This window comes from Chlorocebus sabaeus, chromosome 2 (genome assembly GCF_047675955.1).
Source record: "Chlorocebus sabaeus isolate Y175 chromosome 2, mChlSab1.0.hap1, whole genome shotgun sequence".
Classification (NCBI taxonomy): Eukaryota; Metazoa; Chordata; class Mammalia; order Primates; family Cercopithecidae; genus Chlorocebus; species Chlorocebus sabaeus.
In genome coordinates, this window is record NC_132905.1 from 19934718 (window position 1) to 19949104 (window position 14387).

General features: G+C 45.6%; 1 long non-coding RNA gene across 1 annotated transcript; it reads right to left on the reverse strand.

Annotated features, from left to right (window-relative positions):
- Positions 1-6826: 6826 nt before the first annotated feature.
- LOC103245676 (uncharacterized) lies at positions 6827-14287 on the reverse strand. Its single transcript, XR_012089330.1, has 3 exons — positions 14138-14287; positions 10165-10280; positions 6827-7801 (listed from the first exon to the last, which is right to left on the reverse strand). It is a non-coding gene; the product is annotated as an uncharacterized lncRNA (long non-coding RNA).
- Between the last annotated feature and the right edge of the window lie 100 nt (positions 14288-14387).

Consider the following 14387-nt stretch of genomic DNA (forward strand, 5'->3'; position numbering starts at 1 on the left):
ATCCTGAAGAGGTACAGAATAAATTATCATTTTTCAAACTACCAGATTGGCAAGACTGAAAAGAATGACACTGTCAACCATTGGCAATCTTGGTGGAGGCCAGGGTTTCTCATCCTTGGAACTACTGACATAATTCTTTGTTGTGGGGGACTCTCCTGTTTATTGTAAGGTGTCAAGCAGCATCCCTGGCTTCTGTCCACTAGATATCAGTAGCATGTTTGTCACCATCCCCAAAGTTGTGACAGCCAAAAATATCTCCAGGCACTGCCAAATGTCCCCTCAGGGGCAGAACCTCAGAGGAAGAAGCATCTCTGGCTGAGAACCACCGCAGGCCAATGGGTGCCCCAAACACCACTGGTGGGAGTGGAATCCAGGAATTCTGCCTGTCCATCAGATATTACAATCTGTGTTACCAGCAACTTCACTTCAAAATACATTTACAAGAGTACAAACTTGTTTGACAAGCATTTTAATGCAGCACAATTGGTAGTATTTTAAACATTGGTAATAACCAGGCCAGGTGTGGTGGCTCACGCCTGTAATCCCAGCACTCTGGGAGGCTGAAGCAGGTGGATCACCTGAAGTCAGGAGTTTGAGACCAGCCTGGCCAATATGTTGAAAACCCATCTCTACTAAAAATACAAAAATTAGCCAGATATGGTGGCGCATGCCTTAATCTCAGCTACTTGGGAGGCTGAGGCAGGAGAATCACTTGAACCCGGGAGGTAGAAGTTGCAGTGAGCCGAGATCGCACCACTGTATTCCAGCCTGAGTGACAGTGAGACTCTGTCTCAAAATAAATAAATAAATAATAAAAATTGGTAATAACCCAAATTAATACATTAAATATATATACCTGTAAAATGCCCAGATAGTGAGAAGAGTTTGTATGTCTTTTTTTTTTTTTTTTCTTCTGAGACGGAGTTTCGCTCTTGTTGTCCAGGCTGGAGTGCAATGGCGAGATCTCGGCTCACTGCAAACTCTGCCTCCCAGATTCAAGCGATTCTCCTGCCTCAGCCTCCTGAATAGTTAGGATTACAGGCGTGCGCCACCATGCCCGGCTAATTTTTGTATTTTTAGTAGAGACAGGATTTCACCATGTTGGCCAGGCTGGTGTTGAACTTCTGACCTCAGGTGATCCACCCGCCTCGGCCTCCCAGAGTGCTAGGATTACAGGCGTGAGACCATGCCTGGCCATGTCTTTCTAGAATAGAAAAGTAGCTCTGATATAGCAAGGTCTTAAAATTATGAGGGGGATAATTATGAGATGCAGTATAGAGGACATTTTTATAAAATTTAAAGAACAAACTGTATGAACAAGTGCACATGTACGTGTACTGAAAAAGTATACACAGAGAAATATGCATGGGTTTAGTTTATGTAAAGCCTGGAACCAGGTGTACTAAACCACAAACAGTGGCTGTCTCTCTGCAGAGTAGAATGGAAGGGCATGGTGGAGCACGTGACAATTTTCATTTCTACTTTAAGTATTTCAGCACCATCCCAATACTGGATACATTATACTCAAAGGAAAAGAAATCATTCTACCACAAAGACACATGCACCCATATGTTCATTGCAGTGCTATTCACAATAGCATAGACATGGAATCAACCCAGGTGTGGATCAACAGTGGATTGGATAAAGACAATATGGTACATATACACCATGGAATATTAGGCAGCCATATAAAAGAATGAAATCGTGTCTTTTGTAGCAACGTGGATGCAGCTGGAGGCCATTATCCTAAGTGGATTAACATAGAAACAGAAAACAAAATCATGCATCACATTTTTGTTGTTGTTGTTGTTGTTGTTTTGAGACGGAGTCTTGCTCTGTTGCCCAGGCTGGAATGCAGTAGCGCAATCTCAGCTCACTGCAACTTCCACCTCCCCGGTTCAAGTGATTCTCCTGCCTCAGTCTCCCAAGTAGCTGGGACTACAGGTGCCCACCACCACGCCTGGCTAATTTTTTGTGTTTTTAGTAGAGACAGGGTTTCACTGTCTTAGTCAGGATGGTCTCGATCTCTTGACCTCGTGATCCACCCACCTCGGCCCCCCAAAGTGCTGGGCATGTTGTTACTTCTAAGTGGGAGCTAAACATTGAGTACACATGGTCATAAAAACGGGAACAGCAGACACTGGGGAATACAAGAATGGAGAGGGACGGAAGTAAGGGCTGAAAAATACTACTTATCGGGGACTATGCTCACCACTGGGATGACTAATTCATTCGTACTCCAAACCTCAGCAGCCCACAATATACCTATGTAACAAACCTGCACATGTACCCCAATTCTAAAATAAAGGTTAAAAAAGAAAAAAAAATTCAGCAACACTTGTTTCATCTTACAAGGGCATTGTAAAATAATAAAGATAAAAGTTAAGAGATAGGGAAAGAAAAAAAAGGGAAAAAGAAAAGAACCCTCATTGGAGTCCTGTTCTGCCCAACCCTGGAGTTACTAAGTAAGCCCAACTTAAGGGGTCGCTTGAGCTCCAGACTTTAAAGCCCCCAAGGCAGCAGCATCTACACCACCTTATCAGATCCTCAAAGCAATTCTTCTAAGTTGGTAGACTGGGATAGTTATTTCCATTCTGCAAATGGGGAAACTGAGACTCAGAAAGTACACTGACTTGCCCAAGGGCCCACCAGAAGTGGTGGCCCTGGAGGGATGAGAGGGAACATGTTCCCCAGCTCTCTAGAGTCTCAGGCCGCTGTTCCTTCTGCTGCAACTCCCCAAGTAACAGGAACAGGTACAACAATGGGCCTTTACAATCAAGGGCCAAACACGCAACCCTGTTCAAGCTCGCGCCCCAACTCCTTCAATTCCTCGTCAGCTTTTATTCCTTCAAAGCTGGTATTCATCTTTCTAAAGTAATTTTCATCCTTCTGGCTCTTTTCTGAAGGCAGCACAATTTAGAAAGAGTAGGGCTTGAGATCTGTCACTCACGAGCTCAAATGGCTTCACCTCTCTGGGCCTCATCTGCAAAATGGAGATAAACTTATGTAACTCCCAGAATCATTCTGAGGATCAAAGCAGTCATGTGTGAATGCATTTTGTAAAATACAGAGCACTGGGGAATACTGATTTTACTTCAACAAAATAAAACTCTAGCCCTCTTTCTGGGAGGTCAGGATACTAGTAGTAGGGGTAACTTAAAGGGTGAGTATACTGAATGGGAATCTGAAGTTGAAACACACACAAGTATTGGCAGTATCAGTTGGGAAGGTCACACACAGATTTCAGATAATGGGCCAGTCCAGCTAAGCTTGTACCTTACCTGAGTCAGATTTCTTTAAAATCTATTACTGGGCTTTGGAACTGTGCCGTCACCAGGGAGGGAAGCCACATGCTAAACACCTTAAAGCAGGGGCAACAGAGAAACAGAAAAACCAACGTATTGGCCAGGCACGGTGGCTCACACCTGTAATCCCAACACTTTGGGAGGCCAAGGAGGGTGGATTACTTGAGGTCAGGAGTTTGATATCAGCCTGGCCAACATGGTGAAACCCTGTCTCTACAAAAAGTACAAAAAAGATTAGCTGGACAGGGTGGCGTGAGCCTGTAATCCCAGCTACTCGGGGGGCTGAGGCAGGAGACTTGCTTGAACCCAGGAGATGGAGGTTGTAGTGAGCCAAGATGGTGCCACTGCACTCCAGCCTGGGCAACACAGCAAGACTCCATCTCAAAAAAAAAAAAAAAAAGAAAATTTCCAGCACTGAAATTATATTTCCACCCGCAGGAAAACACAGCAGGCAGGAAACAGGTGAATATGTCCACCCAGGGCTTATGGGACTGTTAGCTAATTTAAGAACATTGTAACAGGCAGCATAGCTGGAAGCACCTTGGGCATGGGACCTACCCCCACCATCCCAGGGACATGTAGTAAAACCTGCCTTGTAAATAAATAGCAACAAAGGTGAACTTTAAAAAAAGCTCACCTGGCTGCCTGAAAGGGTGTGGTGAGGACAGCCCTAATATACACACTGCTGAGAGTAAACGGTTGAGAGCTTTCCTTTGAAGCAATTATCAGTGTGTTGCTGGAGACTTTAAACTGTTTATACCTTCTCACCCAGGAGTTCCAGGTGTAAAATTCTACTCTAAGAAAATAACCAGACAAGGATTTTTGGTTTAGAGTTTTTTATTACAACAAACACCCACACACACCCCTAATTGTCCAGAAACAGGTGAATGGTTAACTACAGAGTAAGTTATGAATATATTTAAATGATGGACTATTATACAGTCATTCAAATAATGTTTTGAGGAATATATTGTGACATAAAAATGCTCATAATAGTAAATTGAAGGAAAGCAGGATATAACCCGTATGCCCAGTGTATGGGGCTGTTCATGCACTGATATAAATAAATGCCTGAGTCTGTGTCTTTATAAAGAAAACAGGTTTAATTTGTTCTTGGTTCTGCAAGCTGTACAGGAAGTGGGGTGCTGGCATCTGCTTCTGGTGAGGCCAGAGGGAATTTACAGCCATGGTGGAAGGCAAAGGGGAGCCCGTGTGTCACATGGCAAGAGCAGGAACAAGAGAGGGGGGAGGTGCCACACACCTTTAAACAACCAGATCTCCTGTTAGTTCACTCATCACCACGGGGATGGCGCCCAGCCAAGCCTGAGGAATATGCCGCCATGATCCAGACGCCTCCCACCAAGCCCCACCTCCAACACTGGAGATTACAGTCCCACATGAGATTTGGAGGGGACAGACATCCAAGCCAGTTCACACAGTGTACCAGCAGTTAAAATGCACACACTTAAAATACTAATGATAACAGTAGCAGTGGCTAATGTTGTTGGATGCTGTATTAGTCTGTTCTGTGATGCTATAAAGGAATATCTGAAACTGGGTAATGTATACAGAAAAGAAGTTTGCTTGGACCACAGTTCTGCATGGCACCAGCATCTGCTTGGCTTCTAGTGAGGTTCTCAGGCTGCTTCCACTCATGGCGGGACGCGAAGCGTAGCTGGCCTGCGCAGATAACACAGCCAGAGAGGGAAGCAAGAGAGAGGAGGTGGGAGGTACCAGACTCTTTCTAACAACTGGGCCTGGGGTGAACCCATTACCATGGGAGGGCACCACACCATTCCTGAGGGATCCACCCCCAAGACCCAAACATCTCCCATCAGGCCCCACCTCCAACAATGCGGGTCACATTTTGACCTGAGATTTGGAGGGGACAAATATCTAAGCCATTATCAGATGCTGCGAGCCAGGCAGTGTTCTACCACACTGGTCATTCCATTCTCTCCTAGCCCTCTAAGGGAAGCCTATGATTACTATCATCATCCCCATTTTTCCGAGGAGTAAACTGGGCACAGAGGCTTGGGCAGTGTGCCCAAGGCCACACAGAGGGGTGGGTGTGTGAGGCAGGGCTTCTCAGAGTCAGTGTGGCTCCTAGGCACTCTGCAACACCATGACCAAATGCTGCCAGCGGACATCCTCAAGAGGGGGCCAAGTCGAGTGCTTCTGAGGCAAAGGCCAAGCGCCTCAACGGAGTATCCCAAAGACAAGATCGCCTCCAGCTCGCAACCAGAAAGACCTGGGCTCAAATCCGGCATAGATCCTTCTGACCTGTGTGAAAGCAGTAAGCCACGTTCCTCTCTGAGCCTCAGTTTCCTCATCTGTAAAATGGGGATAAATAATACTGTCTGCCTCCCAGGGCTAACCAGCGGATAAAAAAGATAAGGTGCCTGAGTCCTTATATTTTCTAAATTTTCTACAGAGGTATATTTTTCTTTTGTTAAAACTATTTTTTATTTAAAAAATAATATATTAACCCATTAAAATATTTCCAAAGTTTGGGGGGGTATTAAATAACCCAGAAGCCAGACGGATGGGAGGAGGTGAATTACATTCGATTTGATTCAATTAAATTGGAAGGCACTGGGGAAAGGCCAGGAGACCAGGCTTAGAGGGAAAGATAACCTGCTCAATTAGAAACACATCATGTTTCGCCAGGTGTCAGAGGGACATCCACGTAGGCGACTGACTAGGAGGACAGTGGACACAGAGGCGTGGTGTGGAGGAGACACACAGGCTGCAGATACGAATGCGGTATCAGCAGCAGGCAGACGTGACCTGGAGCTACGGAAGACATTGACTGTTTCTGCCTGCCCTTTCCCTCCACCCCTTTTATGGGTGACAGCAGCCCACTTTTCCCTTTGGAGAAGTACCCCACCCCTTTCCACACAGTCTTGGTGAGACAATCAAAGTGTCCTGCCACCCAAGCAGTGGGCACATCTGCCACGACAGGTGTAAAGCAGGATATTTCTTGAGATAAAACCAATGCACTTCTGTTGTGGCTAATTCCTAATTCCTAGTTAGCCTGCAGCTCCCTCCAGCCAGTCAGTCAATGGAAGCCGTTGCCTGGCTCTGTTTTAAATTAGATTTTCTTGAGTCCACAGCGTGAGACATTAGTGTTAAAATGTGGCTTCGTTGAGGCAGAAAAAGTTTTCTTTTTTTTTTTTTTTTTTTTTTTTTTTTTTTTTGAGACGGAGTCTCGGTCTGCCGCCCAGGCTGGAGTACAGTGGCCGGATCTCAGCTCACTGCAAGGTCCGCCTCCCGGGTTCCCGCCATTCTCCTGTCTCAGCCTCCCGAGTAGCTGGGACTACAGGCGCCCGCCGCCTCGCCCGGCTAGTTTTTTGTATTTTTAGTAGAGACGGGGTTTCACCGTGTTAGCCAGGATGGTCTCGATCTCCTGACCTCGTGATCCGCCCGTCTCGGCCTCCCAAAGTGCTGGGATTACAGGCTTGAGCCACCGCGCCCGGCCTAGAAAAAGTTTTCTTAACTTCCAAAATCTTCCTTTTACAGAGCAAGAAGACAACTTGGAGATTAAATTATTACATATATGTACAAATGTCATCTACAGGGTAGATTCTTAGACTTGTAATTTTGGTAGATATTGCCCAAATCAACAGGGCTGTTAATTTCACAATCCCACTGGTAATGTACTAAAGGGCCTGCTATTTATTCTCCCGACTCCCCCACCTCCAGCCCCATCCACAGGGCATGCTGTCAAGCTTTGGGATTTCTGCCAATCTGACAGGTTAAAAATGGTATCTCCGCATACTTTCAATAAGCACTTCTCTTTGAAGATTGAGACTGAGCACCTTTTCATACGTTTAAGGGCTATTTGTATTTCTTTTGCTGTGAACCATCTGTTCATGTCCTGTGCTCACTTTCTCTATTCGGCTGCTGCTGCAGAAGTCCTTAACCAGTCGTTTGTGGCTTTCACAGAGGAAGGGAGGAAGGGCTGTCTTATGACTCAGATAAGGTTAAGAATTGTAGGGAAAAGAACAGCTCACCCTAACCTGACACCTATTTTGTGGTATGCATAGAGATGCTTATTTTAAGTTTTAAAAACTTTTAATTGAAGTTCAGTTATATGCACAAAAAAATGTACATATACTACATTACAGCACACATTCCTATAACCAACATCGGGATCAAGGAACAATATTACCAGCACCCCAGGGGCCCCTCTCAACACTCCCAATCCTTGCCATGTGGAGATTCTTCTGCAGCGTTATTTCTTGATTCTATTCTAAAGGCAAGTGATCCACAAATTCTGGGTCTTCCACAGTTTTGAAGCCACAGTGAAGGGCTTTACCATCGGTAAGGAAAGAGGCCCTGTGGTCCTAGGGCTCCCTCTGCTGGTGATCAGCAGTTACCTGGAGCTCTGAGGATTGACTGGAGTCTTGGAAATCAAATCGGTGCAGGCTTAATGGGAATCGGCACACTGGCACATGGCTGAGGTATCACAGAGTCCTCCTTCACTCTTCATCCTGTTAACATTTCGGGAAAGCAACTATCAAAACAATAGACCACAGTAGCTTGGGGGCTATGAAGAGAATGACAAGAAAGAGCGGCGCATGCCCGCTTCCCAAACCTTGCCTATTCCCCACCCACAAAAACAGGAGGCTGCTGCTCAAATCAACTGTCAAAGGCATCGACAGTCCCCAGTCATGTTTCTAGAAATCTAGAAGACAACTGGAATTATTTGCTAAGATGACTGACTGATGGACTCCCTGGTTCCTGTGCTAGGTACAGAGATACAAAATGCAGCTCCTATTCAGGTGGACTGCATGCGAAGTCCCATGGGACAATGGCGTCGGGCCATTTAACCCACACAGGGGAGCAGGGGTTGAGGGAGGGAAAGTCAACGTAATAGGTTCTTCTTGCCCTCCAGAAATTTAGAATCTAGCAGGAGATAAAAGAAATGTTTGGATAAAGGGCTGAAAATAAGTTCAGGAGGGACCTGAAGAAGCTCCAGGTGAAATGTTACTGTGGTCCTAGAAACAAGGAGGGGACCTGAGCTGACAAAGTCGACGGGCGGTAGACAGAGGAGCTGGAGGCTCTTCAGTTGTAGGGAGGGGCAAAAAACAGATACCCAGAGAAGCGAACAGGCCCACAGTGGACTCTCATGGTAGAAGAAAGTGGGGAGGATCACCACCACTGGGGCAGGTCCTTAGGGTTGTGGGTCCAGGAACTCCATTTTTGTCAGGGTACCCAGAGCCAAACAAATTCAGGGGGATGGACTGTCTGTTGACTGAAGATCTATAAGCCAGGTGCAGCATATTCATTTGCAGAAGGGACTATGTCCTTCCCACAAGTGGAATGCTTGTTTGCCTTCTAGGGCTCCCTTGTTTCTTTCCTCCGATTATTTCCCACCCTCTCCTTAAGGGTCCTGTCCTTTCCTGTGGCTTCAATGGCCACCTGTATGCAAACTCCACAGTCTTTATTTCCAGTCCCCACTTCCCATGTGAGCTTCAGAACCATATATCTTCCTGCCTGCTGGACACCTCCACGTGGCTGCCCCACGGATCTCTCAGGTTCACTGTGTCCAAACTGAGCTAATTTAGAGAAATATCAGCACAGAGAGGCAGTGACAACACAGACTCTACTAGGTTGCCTGGGTTCAAATTTTAGCTCCGCCACTTGTTAGCTGTGTGACCTCGGCGAGTTACTACTCTTTGCTTCGGTTTCCTCATCTGGAAGATGATGGTGATAATAGTAATCTCATAGGATTGTGGTGATAACTAAAATAAGTCTTCTGATAGGAAGAGCTATGAAAGTATCAGTTCTCATATGCTGGGCACAGTGGCTCAAGCCTGCAGTCCCACCACTGTGGGAGGCTGAGGCAGGCAGATCACTTGAGGCCAGGAGTCCAAGACCAGCCTGGCCAACATGGCAAAACCCTTTCTCCACCAAAAAAAAAAAAAAAAAAATTAGCCAGGCATGGTGGTACACGTGGGTGACTGAGGCAGGAGAATCATTTGAATTAGGGAAGTGGAGGTTGCAGTGAGCAAGACTGCACCACTGCACTCCAGCCTGGGCAACAGAGCAAGACTCTGTCTCAAAAAAAAAAAAAAAAAGAAAGAAAGAAAAGAAAGAAAGAATAAAAGAAAGTATTAGCGTTACTATGATTCTCCATTTAAATGTCCTTCCTCTGCTCACTGTCAGCTGGGTTCAACAGAGTTTAATTGAGACGGGCACCAATATCCATTCAGTTGCTCAAGCTGGAAAGCAAAGTATCATTGTCAGCTTTCTCTCACTGCCCATCCTGTTCGTAGTTAATCTCTCCCTGAGGCCTGATCTACACAACTTTTCAATTGGCTCACTTGTTCTCCATACTTAGGGCCACCTGCCCCTTCGATCACCATCATCGCAGACCTGGATCACCATGCCAGCTCACGCTGAAACCAGCCATCTTTCTAAAATAAATCCGGTCATTTCTTTCCATAGGTCCTACAGTTCTTAGAAGGAGAAACCTCAGGATAAATCCCTTGCCGCAGCCTTTGGGACCTGATTCCTGCTTTCATCTGCACTTGAAACTTTTATGTTCAAAACCAAACCCTCCCACTCCCCAAACCTAGTCTTCTTCTTGGATTCCCTTCTTTAGTGAAGGGGGCCGCCTACTGGCTTGGCTCAAGCTAGACATCTCTGCTCAACAGGCCGCCGAGCCCTGCTGGTCTCACCATCCTTCAGCCATGGTTCCCATTCTGGTCTTCCCTCAGATTATTTCGAGTGTCTTCTAACTGGTCTCTCTTACATTCCCCACCCTCCCCATCTACTTTCTAAGAGTCTACTAGAATGATATAAATTGCTACTAAAAATAAAAAAATTAGCAGAGCATGGTGGTGCTCACCTGTAATCTCAGCTACTTAGGAGGCTGAGGCACGAGAATCAGTTGAACCTGGGTGGCAGAGGTTACAGTGAGCCAAGATTGTGCCATTTCACTCCAGCCTGGGTGACAGAGCGAGACTTCAAAAAAAAAAAAAAAAGTTTCAATAGTTTCTGGCACACAACACTCAATGCCTTCCTTTAACAAGTAATTACTGAGCGCCAACTATGTGCTGCATAGAGTTCAGGCCCTGGGGATACATGGTATTTTCATCAATTCCAAGACACCATCATTTTAAAGACTCACCACTTACTGTAGGTACAAGAAAGAAAAAAAAAATACTACGAACTAAACCAGAACACATTGGTGATTATAAGACACATCCAGATGTTCTAACTGCTATTAATAAATTGTGGGAAAATGTGCATCTTTGATTCAACAGAAATAGTGACAAAAAAAAAAAAGACACAAAGTCCCTGTCCTCAGGTAGCTTCTATTCTAGTGACGGGACCAAAGAATAACTATACATTGTCAGGTAGCGATAAGTGCTACGATAAAGCAGGGTAAAGGGATACAGAGTGAAGTGGTTGCTGGAGAAGCCAAAGACGACCCCTCCCCCGGGGAGCTGATATGAGCAGAGACTTTGAATGACGAGATGAACTGTGGGTAAACAATGCTCCAGGAGGGGAAACATCACATACAAAAGATCTGAGATCTGACAGGGAAATATGCCTGCTGGGTTCAAACATATGCAAAGAAAGTGTGGCTGGAACAGTCCTAGGCCCTGGGCAGCCAATTTCCTCAAGCCCAGTGGTATTTTCCAGGTGAAAGCAGGTATCCCTGGTCTAGCTGGGTACATACAGGAGGTAAAGGTGGGGAGGCTAAGAAAAGCAGCGTTAACTCAGAGATCAGCAGGGTGGATAGCCAGACTGCCTAGATTGGAATCCCCGTTCTGCCACTTACAAGCTATGTAACCTTGGACAAGTTATCTAACTATTCTGAGCCTAGTTTCCTCAGCTATAAAACAGACATCATAAAAGTACATTTCACAAATTGGTTATGAAGATTACATGAGCTAACAACTTGTAATCAAGACAAACAATCATTATCACTACCTTCTATGCCAAAGTCATTTTCATTTTCATTTTAATTAACTGAATTAATTAATTAATTTATTTTTTGAGACAGTGTCTTGCTCTGTAGCCCAGGCTGGAGTGCCACGGCATGATCTCGGCTCACTGCAACCTCTACCTCCTGGGTTCAAGTGCTTCTCATGCCTCAGCCTCCAGAGTAGCCAGGATTACAGGCATGCGCTACCACTCCCAGCTAATTTTTGTATTTTTATTTATTTATTTTTTTAGGAGAGATGGGGTTTCACCATGTTAGCCAGGCTGGTCTCGAACTCTTGACTTCAGGTGATCCACCCGCCTCAGCCTCCCAAAGTGCTGAGATTACAGGTGTGAGCCACCACGCCTGGCCTACCCCAAGTCATTAAGAAAAGTATATTGAGGTAAGAAATAAATTAATTTGAGTCTTAAAACATAAGAACAGAATATTTTCCAGATTACCAACTGGTAGGATGGCAGTCACACTGTTAGGGAAATAATTTTCTTTATTACTTTGAACTTGGCTTCTCCAAAGTTATTTTTTAAGAGAAACTATTATCTTCCTATATAAATTGTTCTTGCAGTACAAATTCATGGAATTAAGTCTCTCCTACTAAAGTATGTACAAGACACTTGTAACAAGAAGGAAGCACTGTTAGAGAAATTTTACATCTACCACAGCTTTTTAATTAAATGGCATTACCATGTGCATTAATACAAAGTTGATTTCTTGAATATAAAGTCCACACACAAATTCAGGCTTTTTTCCCATGGTTAAAAAGACCCAGAATTGCTGGTATAGGACACTGATCTGGCTTTTTGTTCACTCAGATCCACCCCATTTTGTTGCTTTTCTATCTCATTCCAAGTCATGATGTACCACACCGTGAGCCAGTCCTATCTATAATGACTTAAAACTTCAGGCCACGTCAGGTGTGTGAGTTAACAGGCTTCCGTATTCACAAGAGGTTCTCATCTTCCAAGTACTCCCTGAGTAATGAGTCACATTCTTGGAAAGCATCTAACACGTTATGATGGAGATGTGCTTACACAAAATAAAATATTGTAACTTTTTAGTTTTTAGTATTTAATATAATTAGGGATGGAAAGCAGGTAAAATGAGAGTTCACCAAAACTGCATTTAGCACCTACTAACCCCCAGGAACTGTGCCAAGCTCTGGGAACTCAATCAGGATTCAGACAATTCTTTCCCCTTAAGGATATATGAGATTTTTTTTTTTTTTTTTTTTTTTTGACAGTTTTGCTTTGTTGGCCCAGGCTGGAGTGCAGTGGCGCAATCTCCGGCTCACCGCAACCTCTGCCTCCCGGCTTCAAGAGATTCTCCTGCTTCAGCCTCCCGAGTAGCTGGGATTGCAGGTGCATGCGCCACCACGCCCAGCTAACTTTTTGTATTTTCAGTAGAGACGGGGTTTCGCCATGTTGGCCAGGCTGGTCTCAAACTCCTGACCTCAAGTGATCCACTCGCCTCGGCCTCCCAAAGTGCTGGGATTACAGGTGTGAGCCACAGTGCCCGGCCTTCTCATGGATGTATGAGATTTTATCTGAAGTTATATTTTGAAGTGGCAGCTTAAAAAGATGTATTTGGTCTTGATACATTTCACTTGGCAAGGCCTGAGAAACTAAAATGCATCATGTTTCCCGCTTTTTCTTTTCCAAGAGATGTTGAGAAGGGCAGTTTAAATCCTGACTTACCAGCACTGTGAGACAAAGGACAGAGGCAGCTAGAACAAGTTATCTAATCTCTAATACAATCTAATGCTATCTAATTAGCATCGTTAGGTTACAATGAACAGTTTTCTTTCATCCTGTCAGTTACTGAACCTCTGGTATGAACGTTGAGAATTTAAAATGTTTTACCCAGGGCCAACTTCATGCTTCACGTTTAACGTTATACAATAAATTGTTAGATTTCATTTACAGACATAGGCCAGGCATTCCAAAGACTGGCTGCAGTTAAGCTGGACACAGTTAAACCATCTTCTGCAGCCTATCTAGTCAGTTGACTACAACTAAGGTATTGGGGAATGAGGGTGGATGGGGCCAGTTTTGGTTCAGGGAAAAACCCTCACTCTAGGGGTTGGCCACAATCAACGCCAGCCAACTCTACTGAGCAAAATCATCTGTTCTCATGAAGCTTTGAGAAGTGCAGACGTGGAGCTGGAGACTGGCAGGCGAGGAGAGGCACAGCTAGATTAGCAGAACCAGTCCTGGTGATGAAGCGGGTGGCAGCTGTTGCACAGATCACCTTTTCCCGCCTGCCATCTGAGCAACATTAAGAATCAGAAAAATGTAAAGAACCCTAAAATTCATCTCCTTTGGTGAACTGCCTAAATCTTTTTGCAAAATTTGGTGTGCAGGTGCATTTCTTTGGCAAGAGGGTCTACAGTTCTTACCAGATTCTCAAAGGAGTCTACGCCTGAAAACACGAGATTCACCGATAAGGTTCAACTTCCTCACTTACTAGATGGAAAACTGAGAGGCCCAGAGGAGGAAAAGCAGTTGCCTCAAAACAAACACAGCGATATCAAAACCGAGGCATTTCAATTCAATTCTAATTCCGGCTTCACACTATTGACCCTGGCCACGTCCAATACCTCTTCGCTTCTCTGCAGGTCCTGAAAGATCACCAGGAGGCGAGGGTTGGTGTCCGAGTCCTGGAGAGGTCGCAGGCAGTCCAGATTCTAGCATCACAAAAACTCTGGCCAAGCGCTCAGCAGGGGATTGGCTGCCATAAAGACCCCCGCACGTCCTCGCCCCCTCCCCGTGGAATTCTGCTGCATAGGTGACTCCAGGTAGAGGACCAAGCACAAGGAGATGCCGGGGCGGTGGAGGCAGAGGACGACTGCGAAGAATGACACCTATTCACTCACCTGACAGAGAGGAAGAAGCAGGCACGCCCCAAAAGCTGGTCGGGAGCAAATCCACGCCACTGGGAGGAGGCAGACCGAAGAATAACAGGAAATTACGTAAGGCGCACGTGCTTCCGAGGGGGGCGGGTGCGGGGCGTTCGAGAGGCGCGGCCCCCGCCCTGCGCCTGCGCAGCCGTCCCCTGCCGCGCTGCCGAGTCACCGGGGTGGGAGGCGCATGAGTAGGGGGCGGGGTGTATGCCGGAGTGCGCAG